Genomic DNA, 12,642 nt, shown 5'->3' on the forward strand with positions numbered 1-12,642 from the left:
ATTATTTTTTACTGGACACATTTTCAACTGTAATATCGCGGTTTAGTACCAAGTAACACTTTGTATTGAAACCACACAGCCAAATAACTATCCCTGGATACAGATTAAAAGTTCATATCCAATAATAACTCAGTGTAATGATATGAGTCCATTCTGTTGATGATGTGGAAGGTGGGACGTGGATCCAGTAACCGCCTCTATCAGGGAATCTATAGGCGGCGCCTGTAACCTCGTCCCTTTCTGCCGGGTATTTAAATGCCGGTCACTGGGACCGCAATACAACAGTCCGGGAGCCGGTTTGCTCAGTGAGTTCTTACCAGAACCATTTTCCCCGAATTGCCAGAAGGATGAGGTCGGCGATTTCTCTCAGTCTGTTGCTGGTTTTCTTATCCCGTGAGTAGTTTTATTGTTCGAGTCTCTCCCTGTTACTGTCACAGTGTTAGTCTCTCTCTGGAATGTTACAGAGTAGGAATCAGTTCACCAGGATTAATCCTCGGGGTTTTTTGTATTTTGTGCAGGTGTCCATTCGGATATCGTGTTGAGTCAGCCAGAGGCAGAGACCGGGAAACCCGGAGGATCCCTGAGACTGACCTGTAAAACCAGCGGGTTCAATCTTGGCAGTTACAATATGTACTGGGTCCGACAGGTTCCCGGGCAGGGGCTGGAGTTGATAGTTTACTACTATAGTTCATCCGACAGTGCTTACGCCCCAGAGATTAAAGATCGATTTACTGCGTCCAAAGAGACTTCAAACAACATCTTCGCTTTGGACATGAAGAGCCTGAAGACTGAAGACACCGCCATCTATTCCTGTGCAAGAGAAGACAGCAGTTACATGGACTATTGGGGACAAAGGACCATGGTGACGGTGACTGCAGGTAAGAAACATGCATTTATTCAGTAACTGTTTAATTGATGGTTTTATTTTATATTCCTGTTTATTTTAATGATACATTGGTTGACTGAAATGTGGATTTGGTCGATTCTATATTGAGAATTTGTTGCAAAATGTTTTATGCGATTCTGCTGCAGAGCGATTCAATAATTTAATGGCTTCTTCACAATCGGAGCTGTTGAGGGTAACAGATCCAGATTGATCTGATTTGGTGTTTATTTGCTAATGGAACAGTGTGTCTGGGCGACTTTAAATACCTAACTGTGTGTTGAACTTTTAGACGTTTCTACAATGTTTAATCTCGGTGACATCTAGTTGCTGCAGGCTTTCTGATCTAATACAAACAATAAATGTTTAAATAGGTTTGAAATAAAATTATGCAGAAAGTTTCAGTGGTCAAAAATAGCCTTATGATATTTTAATCAATTCTTATTTGCGGTGATTAAATTGCCATCTGTTAATCTACTGCTCACGAATGCTCATATGTAATACGATAAATTTTGATGTACTTGAGAACTACATGAATGACAAATTGGCAGCTTTGGCCAGATTTACATTAATATAACCTCACTTATTATAATGCTGTGATATCAGCCAATATCAGTGAAATATGCTGTAGTACCAAGATTACTTTGTTAAACATGCTCTCTGTGCTAAAAAAAATTCTCCTGCCATTATTTTATATATCTGATAATTCAGAGACAGGCGGGCTCGGTGGATTCTGTATTGAGATTTTTTTGCACTGTTACGTTTGATTCTGCTGAAAGTGTTTATGGAATCAAGCTGCTTCTCCATGAAACATGAAAAAGCCCCTCAGTAATGTGAGTTTGTGTTTATTTGCTGACGAGAGCGTGCGTCTGGATTACAAAGTAAAACTTGTGAAACTGGCGCTTCTGCTTCGTTTAACCTCGGTGACATCGAGCGGCTGCAGGTTTTCTGATGGAACGGAAACATTCTACTTGTTTAAAACTGAAAGACGATTTTAACCGGAAAATTGGCCAGCTTCAGAAATTAGAAAAAAAGTAATATATTTCAAGGCATTTTTAAAAATGTAAGTGATAATTGCAGATTAAACTATTAAACCTGGTTTACGACGCTCCTTCAGTACATGAAATGTTACTGCAATTACAAACTGGATAAGTAACAAGTTTTCAGATCGGAGAGTGAAATTAATGTAATTTAAACAAATATAATGCGGCAATATATCCTCATATAAACCAAAAATGCTTGATATTAGCATCGATTCGTTATTAATTAATTGCCTTTCATAATTCTGGTGTGCCAAGCGCACAATTATCGTGATCAGAAAATGTTATGGCCTGGAGACAATTTTTCGTAATGTTTGATACTATTTCAATAAGAGTGTACTTATTCCAGTGCTGTTTTCAGGTTAATGAGCGCTTTTGAATTAATTGTTATATTCCTGATTAAAACAGGTGAATGTCAGCTTGTATTTACTTACAACTTCAATAGCAGTTGTAAATTGCAGTTTGTCAATGTAATATATCTGTCCGGTTATTACATCTTTTGCGTTTATGTTCTTCAATGCTCTTCCTTCAATGTCATTTGTTATTGGATGACGAGATAATTATCAGTAATCTAATATTAACCATTTTCCTGAGACAAGAAGTCGCTGACAGTCAAAGAATTGTTCATATAATTTTAGTTAAATTGAAGAAACGTGCAGACAGGGTAAGGCTAAAGACAAACAAATAACACCCCGAACTTCAAGGAGATTCAATTAATTATAAAAGTTAATGTTAGTTTTGAATTCAATAGCAACATCCTGTCCCTCATAGCTGTGTTGCACACAGGATAGAATTATAGGCAAAGAACTGATTATACCTGAGAGTTATACTTAATTCTTATTAACTATTGACTTGGACAACAAAATCTCGGTTACATTTGCTCATTAAGTTTCAGTGTCGCAGATGATCTGAAAGAATTGTTCTCGTCCCGTTATTCAGTGACATTTTGAAACTTCTTTCAACCAAAAAAAAAACAATGTATTTAACAAATAATTTACAGGGATTGTGTGAAATACAGGAGTAAAATATAAAAATATTGCGTGATTAAATAGCACAGTTACTGATCGCAAACTGCCCGGATGTTTTTGATTTTTTCTTAAGTAGTTAAGATTTATGACAAGACTTAAAACACGAGAGTCTTGCTTTCACGAACAGGCGAAGTTACAGCCGATGGACAGTTAGTGAGATGTTACCCCGTTCAGGCTTGGAACTATTTAAAATATTCCACTCTTAAATTCATCTTGTGAAGTACTCGCTGAGAATTAACGGAGTTTATGATATATCAGTGCATTCAGATACATACGCAGTTTACAAGTTTGTAGATAGAAAGCAGGGCAGGAGTAGAAATTATTGTCCATTTTAAATTATTACACTGTGATTCCAACTCAGTAAAAGTAATATATTTGTCTGAATGTTTTCATCTGTTAATACGATGTTTATTATTTAATATTGATGAAGAGTCGTCATAATTTGATTAAAACCCCATTATTTCATAAGGTGCCAGGCAGAAACAGGTCTTGAATTAATATTAACTATTTTTAAAAAATACGATATAAATCAGCTAACGTGAATATTAACCAAGAATAGAACAAAGTTAATTCATTAAACAGAAATGACCTCCCACAATTGAATAGTATATTTGCCAGGATTCCAATAAGTGCAAAATCTCAAGGGCGAGAGAGAATTTTAGTTTAGTTTAGTTTAGTTTAGAGATACAGCACTGAAACAGGCTCTTCGGCCCACAGAGTCTGTGCCGATCATCAACCACCCATTTATACTAATCATACACTAATTCCATATCCCTACCACATCCCCACCTGTCCCTATATTTCCCTACCACCTACCTACACTATGGGCAATTTATAATGGCCAATTTACCTATCAACCAGCAAATCTTTGGCATGATTATGAATTATGTCTAAAAATAACTTTGTGAACAATACATTTCTTAGTCAGCTGTTCTCAGCCCGATAAGGTGTCACCGCAGATTTTAATTAATTAACTTTGTGTATTGGTGTAATTCCTTTTTGAAAATTATGATCGTAAATCTAACCAGTGGGTCTAGTTCGTTCTCTTGCATTTCAAGGAGCGCAATTTGCTCCATTTATTTCAGGAAGTGGTATCTGTGAGAAATTCAAGTTTGGACGTTAAGTTAAATGAGGCGCCTCAGCAATGAGACCAGTATCTGTGACAATCAGAAACAACAGTTCAGAGACACGACAGACAGAATGTAGAAGAAAAATTGCTCAGTTTATAATCAGTAATGTACCTCCCTTCGGCAATGTAGAGGAAGCTTTACTGTGTATTTAATCCATGCTGTAACTGTCCTGGGCCTGTGTGATGGGGACAAGGTAGAGGGAGAAATTACTCTGTGTCTAAACCGGGTTGAACCTGTCTTGCATATATTTGATGGGACAGTGTAGAGGGAGCTTTATTTTGTATCAAAACAGTGCTGTACCAGACTTAGAGTGACAGTGCAATATCGAGGTGGCTTTCCACGGAATATAACACTTGTGATGTCTGACCTTGCAGCTCATGAAAGGACCGTACAGGGGGATCTGTACCTTACAGCTTAACTTTCGTGTTACCCCGCAGTGTTCAAGGGACATCAATCTGCATCTAACTAATAAGTTGTAAGTTCTCGACCCGGATATATGACAATAAATTGTTCCATTACCCAGAAGAAACAACGCGCAATAATTGATTTTCACATTCATTCAAGCTCAAATTTTAATGAATTAATAATATTTAAACATGTTAAGTATCAGATAATTATTGAATGAGATTGGCCTGATTTTGAGTGCACCTTCACAACGAACAGATTCAGGAAGTGACTGAAAAGCTCCAGAGAGCAGCGCCTGTTCTGATCTGATGGGAGGCTGGAAGTTCTTTCAGCGATTTAAATGGAGACAGTCGAGACTCCCGCTCCCAATGATCATCATGATATTCTCATGTTTAAACCAGTATTTCATTCAAGTATTTTCAAAAGGTAACAGGCAGTGATAAACTCTGGTGAGATGTAGTTATTGGGCTGTGTCACAGCAGAGGGCACAAAGCTACTGAAGTAAGCTTTTGTGAAACTTTTGAAGTGATGCAGTTAACCTGCAATCAATATCAATCACAATAAGCTTTAAGTATTTGACAGTATCTGAATGACTCATTTATATGTCATTCGCAAGTTCCTCTTATTTAAAAAACCCCCTTTCATTACAAAAAATCGATAAAATATATCTCACAGAGATGTTCAAATTTATGAAGTCTTTCCTCCCATTAAATTGGGAAGAATTAATTCCACTGATTAACTAATTAATTCATGGAATCTTCTCGCACGTAATGTGCCAATCAGCCCGTCATGCCTGTGTTCGCTCTCAAACAACTCTAAAATCTAATCCTGCAAGCCAACTTCCTCTTTACACCCATGCAAATTAGTCCCCTTCGAGGACATGTCCGGTTGTATTATGCATTGCAGATGCGCCTGCGGAGAGCCTGCACGGACACGACGGATAGAAAGGCCTGCTTTTGTGCTGCAGCCATTCTATGGTTCATTGAAAGCACCGTCTGTCTGGAAAGAAATCTCCTGCCGCAAACATCACCCGCCCAGGCTCCAAATGTTTTGCCAATTATTTATTTTGCTACTGCCCAAGGGAAACAGTTTTTCCTTATCTGCTGCATCAAAACATCCCCTAATTTTGAACATACCTATTCGATAACCAACGAAGGAGAACAATTCGGCTTGTATAATCTATCTACATAACTGAACCCCCTCATTTCTGATATGATACTGGTAAACCCCCTCTGCACTCTCCCCAACATCTTTCCCAAAGTGTGATGGCCAGTGATGTACACATATTCTATCCTAATCAGTGATTTGTAAAGCTTTAATAAGACTTCCTTATTTTTTTATATTCAATATTACATTTTGGAAGACCAAGTATTCCATTCACTTTCTTAACTACCTTCAAAACATTGTGAATATGCACCACAGTTTCCTTCACTTTTTTACCCGCTTCAAAATAGGACCGTTTAGATTACATTAACCTTCCATGTTATTCCTCAAAAAGTACAGCACTTCATACTTATTCGCATTAAATTGTATCTCCAGTGTCCCTGAACATTTCACCAATCTGTCTATATCCTCCTGAATTATTTTATTATCTTGCTCACTATTTGTTTTGTATCATCCTCGAATTACGAAATTCTACTCCCCTTACCCAAGTACACGTCATTGTGCATAACAAAAATAGCAGTGACCCTACGACCGACCCAAGGGGGATCACAATACTTAATTGTTTCCAGTCAGAAGAAGCTTTGGTTCACCGTCACTCTCTGCTTCCTGCACCTTAACATGTTACCGCCATCCCTTTAATCCATGCGCTTCTATTTTCCGAATGTTCCCTCATGTGGTATGTTTTCTAATGCCATTTGAAAGCCCATATGTCCAGCTTTTGCGCCACCAACACCGACAATCTTTTCCATCATATTGGTGACCGGATTTCAGTATCAGAACAATAAGCCTCAGGTGTTTGAATTACCCACACAATCCAGAAGCGAGAGTTGACCATGTCAGCAATAACACTTCAGGAATTTCTGGCCTTCCTAGCCTGGAACCTACTGACATTCACTCGATGTATAATGTTTGGGTGATGTCAATATCAGATATTTATAGAGGAAACCTGCCCTGATGTTCACATTATGGTCGGTGCAAGCAGCAACAAGAGGTGACTGTTATGATACAGTCAGCAACACCACTTCTCACTGGTGGGAGGTGGGAAGATTCTTTGGGAAATTAGATGGACCATTTAAAGAACATCGTTCCAAATGACCGATTTTTAGGAATCGGATTTAATGCGGATTATTAATTGAGTTGGAGGGGGAAGCAAACTCAGGAGAGATCCATTCAGTAGAATAAGATACAAGACAAATCACAATCTTCAAGTACTGAGAAGGAAAGTGATAGCCGAGAGTCAATGCCGAGTCATCTAAAGTTTTAATTTCAGAAACTAGGTTGTGTAAAAATTCCCCTCTGAAATCTGTGCACTAAATGATTCAGTTAATATTTTAAAAGATACGTCAACTATTTATGTTAAAAGTCCTTTATTGTCATCGCAACATAGAAGATTAAAATAAAGTCTGGGAGAGGTGTTTTGAATAATGAATGTTTTATACAGAAATTCAGAAACTAATTTGCCCAGATCAGTGAGTTGGTCTGTAGAGGGCAGTGATTTAAAATCAGCATCAAAAGAATGAAGGAAGAGGGTATGAATCTACTCTTCTACACAGGGGGTTGTTACGATCTGAGATGTCCTATCAGAAAGAGGGCTGGAAACAGAATCTAAAATAGCTGGATAAAATGGAACATTTGAAAAGAAGATTAGGAGTTGGAATGTCAGCGGGATCGCTGGAGTGATCTTTCACAAGCCTGATGGACCGAATGGCCTCCTTCTCTGCTATCATTTCTATGAATTTATCATCCTGGGCCAGGAACAACGCAACGAAGCTCAAATGCCACTGTAGTTTTTTATGGGGAAATAATGGAATTACTTTGCCTGGTTTCGAGTTTTAAGATCATTTTATAAGCACGCAGTGCGATGACACTTTTTAAGAGTAGACCCTATTGTGGGGAGGGGGTGGAGGGGTGGGGAACCCAGCATTCAAATTACAGAGAGCAAATTTCCAGAAACTGCAATTAATAAGTGCCGAGAACTTTCTATGACAAAGTGCTGTTGTTTAGAAATAAATACTCGCTGAAACTCCTCCTCCATTTTCATCCAATGAAAGGTACTTTATTGAAATAACTTCAAAAGATTCAACACTCCCCCCTGCTCTCATGCTCACATCTCTGTCCTGGGATTGCTGCAGTGTTCCAGTGAACATCAACGCAAGCTCGAGGAACAGCATCTCATCTACCGATTAGGCACACTACAGACTGCCGGACTGAACATTGAGTTCAATAATTTCAGAGCATGACAGCCCCCCACTTTACTTTCATTTTTAGTTATTTTTTCTTCCTTTTTTTTCTTCCTTTTTTTTGCATTCCTTTTTACATTTTTTGCATTTATTTCATTTCATCTTAGTTTGTTCAGTTTGCTTACCCACTGTTTTTTTCAGGTTGTTTTTCTTCAGGTTTGCACTTGCTGATGTTCTATATTCAGTATATTCACACCTAATCTGTACTAATGCTTTGTCTTTCAAAACACCATTAACATATTGTTTGCCTTTGCTCTGTGACCTTTTGGTCAGCTATGTGGCCTGGTCCAATCTGCACCTTCTCCTTTGTTATCTCTTGCCCAACCCCCACCTCACTTGTTTATAATCTGTGACTTTTCTAATATTTGTCAGTTCCGAAGAAGGGTCACTGACCCGAAACGTTAACTCTGCTTCTCTTTCCACAGATGCTGCCAGACCTGCTGAGTGAATCCAGCATTTCTTGTTTTTGTTTCAAAAGATTCTTACTTTTGTAATGTGACAGGACCTGAAAGAGAGGTGTGTTCCTGACCAGGGGATCGACAGGTGATGATCTCCAAATGATGGAACTGATAGAAGTTCAAATGTGGATGAAAGTTTCAATCGGAAAATTTTGGAATCCGTTTCTAGCTGGAGTTAAATTCCGAGTTCTCTGGTTACTTAATAATCATGATTCACAGAGTCTAACGTGTTCAATCTGCCATTCTTTCCTAGCGACTCCGTCTCCCCCAACCCTTTACGGCTGTGCTCCTGTGGACAACCCAACACTGACGGCTCCATGGCCTACGGCTGTTTGGCGATGGACTACATCCCCCAAATCACCAGCGTTTCCTGGAAGAAAGGTAAAGAACCGATCACCACTGGTTTGAAGACTTACCCGTCAGTGCTGAACAAGAAGGGAACCTACACCCTGAGCAGCCAGTTAACCATCACCGAGTCAGAGGTGGGAAGTAGCAAAATCTACTGCGAGGTTCGACGCGGAGAGTCGGTTTGGATCAAGGAAATTCCAGGTTAGTGTTGTGGAAACTGTGAAAAACTGAAAAGCTAGAATGATCTTGCGCAGAGCTTTGGCTATATCACATTTAGAGCATTATGCGCAGTTCAGACCCCTGGAAACTCCAGTTAGTGTCTGCTTGACAGCAACGAACCTGTTAAAATATCAGAACAGTTTGCATTAGTTATTAATTTCTTCCAGAAATGTGTAACATGTTTTTCTTGAAGACTGTAAAGGTGACATCGTCCATCCAACTGTTCTCCTCACCCAGACTTCCAGTGAAGAAATCACAAGCAGCAGATTTGCAACTGTCGTGTGTTCAATCATCGATTTCCATCCAGAGTCAATAACCGTGAGTTGGTTGAAGGATGGACAACCCATGAATTCGGGCTTCGTCACCTCTCCCGCCGGTGAAGCGAACGGGAACTACTCAGCGACCAGTCGGCTGACAGTCCCCGCTGGGGAATGGTTCACCAACACGGTCTATACCTGCCAGGTCTCCCATCAAGGGGTCACCCAAAGCCGAAACATCACCGGATCTCAGGGTAAGAGACACAATCCCAGGAAGCCTCAAATCATTCTGTGCTCCAACGATAATCAAACTCAACAATTTATTGGTATCAGTACATAGCACAAATTAATTTTCAAATTCACCATCATGTAGTTTTTTTTGCCTCATTCCGCTGTGAGTGTTGAATTAGGATCGCTCACGGTTCAGTACGTCATCACATCACCCAAGAATGTTTCCCTCTGCTTTCATGTCATATAATGAGTGAGGAGGCCTTGATATCAGGTTTACCGTGAGTTGGCTGATCATATTCGGAGTAGTAATAGGTGTCCTGAACACTTTCCTGGAAACAGCCTCGGGGTCAAGCGCCAGGAAGAGCATCTACCCTATTTAGAAAACTGTATTCAATTCTGGTTGCCGGAGCACAGGAAGAATTTATTGGCCTTGGGAGTGGTGCAACACAGATTGACTATAATGATCACGGGGCTGAACGGGTTAAATTCAGAGGACAGGTTTCACAGACCAAACTGGCATTGCTTTGAGTATTGAAGATTAAAGAATGATCTACTTGAGATGTTTAAGACGTTTACTGTAATTGATGGAGTCGATGGAGAAGAATATTTCATCTGGTGGGAGACTCCAGAACAAGGGGGCATAACCTTTAAATTAGACCAAGGTCATTCAGGATGATAGCAGGAAAGCTAGTCACACGGTAGGTAGTGGAAATCTGGAATTCTCTCCCTCAACTCGATCTTGAAATTTGGCATCAATTGAAAGGTTCCATGTTGAGATTGATAGATTGAAGCTATGCAAGGGTATTAAGCTTGACATATGAATAGATGGTATTAAGATACAGATCAGCCATTGTCTGACTGATGGCAGAACAGGCTCTGGGGGCTAATGGCTTCCTCTTTTTCTTCTGTTTCTATGCTGCCCTCTGGTCAGATCGCCTTCTCACTTCAGAGTGACATATGAGGAGTTCTCACTCCTGACAGATATCAGCAAACTGACTTCCATCGTTATTGAAAACTAGTCTCCACCTCAAGAAGACTCCTTGGAACTGCATTTACCCGACCTTTCTCCCCTCCTCCGATTGGTTCCTACATATTTTTAGCATCCCAAAAATCGTGACAAGGCGTCAGAAAATTAACTTTGCTTCCTGTTGGGCCTAACATTCGGAATTTCATTTGACACTCGTTTTGAGCCAGTGTGAATTACATGTACAGCTCGTGGCCTTGGGTGACAGAGCCTTTGTATTCAGCGGTGATGTGATCTGGTGTAAGGATCGATAGACGGGCGGAAATACGAACATACGAATTAGGAGCAGTAGTGTGCCACTTGACCCCATGAGCCTGCTCCGCAGGGATGTCAGGAAGCAAGTTCTTTAGTGCAGAACAAGCCGGGTAGTTGCTTCCAAGCACATTACAGGCTTCTCAGGGTCCAAGTACACAGTATATGTTGTAGGAACTCCCGTAAGTTTTTTCAGGTTGTTCTCCTTCCAATAAACCATGTTATTTAAGCAACAGCTTGAGGTTGATATCTCGAAATTGATTTATTTTCCGAGTGACAAGGAAGGCTGAATATTGGTGTTTGATTTTAAAGATGAATCTTTGTTTGACTTTCATATCTGTTTTACAGTTCCTTGTTCCTGCAATGATCCAGTAATTAAACTACTGCCACCATCAATAGAACAGGTCTTACTGGAGGCGACGGTGACCTTAACCTGCGTCGTGTCTAATGCTCCTTATGGTGTCAACGTGTCCTGGACTCAAGAAAAGAAGCTTTTGAAATCAGAGATTGCGGTCCAAACCGGAGAGGATCCCGACAGCGTGATCAGCACCGTAAACATCTCGACACAAGCCTGGCTGAGTGGGGATGAGTTCGACTGTGTGGTGAGCCATCAGGATCTGCCGACGCCTCTCAGAGATTCCATCCGCAAGGAAGAAGGTGAGCGGTGAGATTGAAGCAATAAGTGAGAGGTTGTGCCTATTTCCGAGTTTGTACAAGGAACCATTCGTCCTATTAAGTGTTACAACGGATTACGCTGACAACCTAATTGTAATTCACTAACGAAACACTTTGAAACCAGAGGTAATGCATAGATAAATGGATGAGGGAGAAAGGAATAGAAAGAGACGAAGTAAGGTGGGAGGAGGTTCGTGAGGTGCGTAAGCAACAGCACAGACTAGTTCGGCCGTATGGCCTGTTCCTGTGCTGTAACTTCTATGTAATTTTCCAGTCTAATTCTTTAAATTCTCAGCGAGAAGGATTGCCTCCGCCTCTGCTCCAGGCTGGAACACAGGCCAGGCCCCAGAGGGGAAAATGAAAACGTTTAAAATTCAGCACAAATCCCATTTCTCTCACATCTAACTACCGGTTTCGTTGTCTCTGGAATTTTCCTGTTTATTGATATATACTTAAATTTTCTGCAGCTAAAGATCTGCGGGAACCGTTCGTTTCTGTCCTTCTTTCCCCGGCAGAAGATGTCTCCGCTCAGAGGTTCCTCTCCCTCACCTGCTTAGTGAGAGGTTTCTTCCCCCGAGAGATCTTCGTCCAGTGGCGCAGTGGTTAGCACCGCAGCCTCACAGCTCCAGGGACCCGGGTTCAATTCCGGGTACTGCCTGTGTGGAGTTTGCAAGTTCTCCCTGTGTCTGCGTGGGTTTTCTCCGGGTGCTCCGGTTTCCTCCCACAAGCCAAAAGACTTGCAGGTTGATAGGTAAATTGGCCATTATAAATTGTCACTAGTATAGGTAGGTGGTAGGGAAATATAGGGACAGGTGGGGATGTTTGGTAGGAATATGGGATTAGTGTAGGATTAGTATAAATGGGTGGTTGATGTTCGGCACAGACTCGGTGGGCCGAAGGGCCTGTTTCAGTGCTGTATCTCTAATCTAATCTAATCTAATCAATGACAAGTCGGTGAATCCCGGAAACTACAAGAACACCGAGGTGATGGCGGAGAACGACAACAGCTCCTTCTTCATCTACAGCCTGTTATCCATTGCAGCGGAGGAGTGGGCCAGCGGCGCTTCTTACTCCTGTGTGGTGGGACATGAAGCGATCCCCTTGAAGATCATCAACAGAACAGTTAATAAATCCAGCGGTAAACCGAGTTTTGTGAACATTTCCCTTGCACTGATGGATACTGTTAATTCATGTCAATGAGAATCTCTCGAGTGCATTTCAATTCTTAAATAAAAAACAATAAAAACAATCTCTTCCAAATTCTTCCAATACACGATCATTCAATTAA

At 40.6% G+C, this 12,642-nt stretch overlaps 1 pseudogene; it reads left to right on the forward strand.

Moving 5' to 3' along the window:
• The first annotated feature begins 261 nt into the window (after positions 1-261).
• LOC137348460 (Ig heavy chain C region, secreted form-like) lies at positions 262-11,961 on the forward strand (annotated as a pseudogene).
• Positions 11,962-12,642: the final 681 nt, after the last annotated feature.

Source organism: Heterodontus francisci, chromosome 34 (assembly GCF_036365525.1).
Source record: "Heterodontus francisci isolate sHetFra1 chromosome 34, sHetFra1.hap1, whole genome shotgun sequence".
Lineage (NCBI taxonomy): Eukaryota > Metazoa > Chordata > Chondrichthyes > Heterodontiformes > Heterodontidae > Heterodontus > Heterodontus francisci.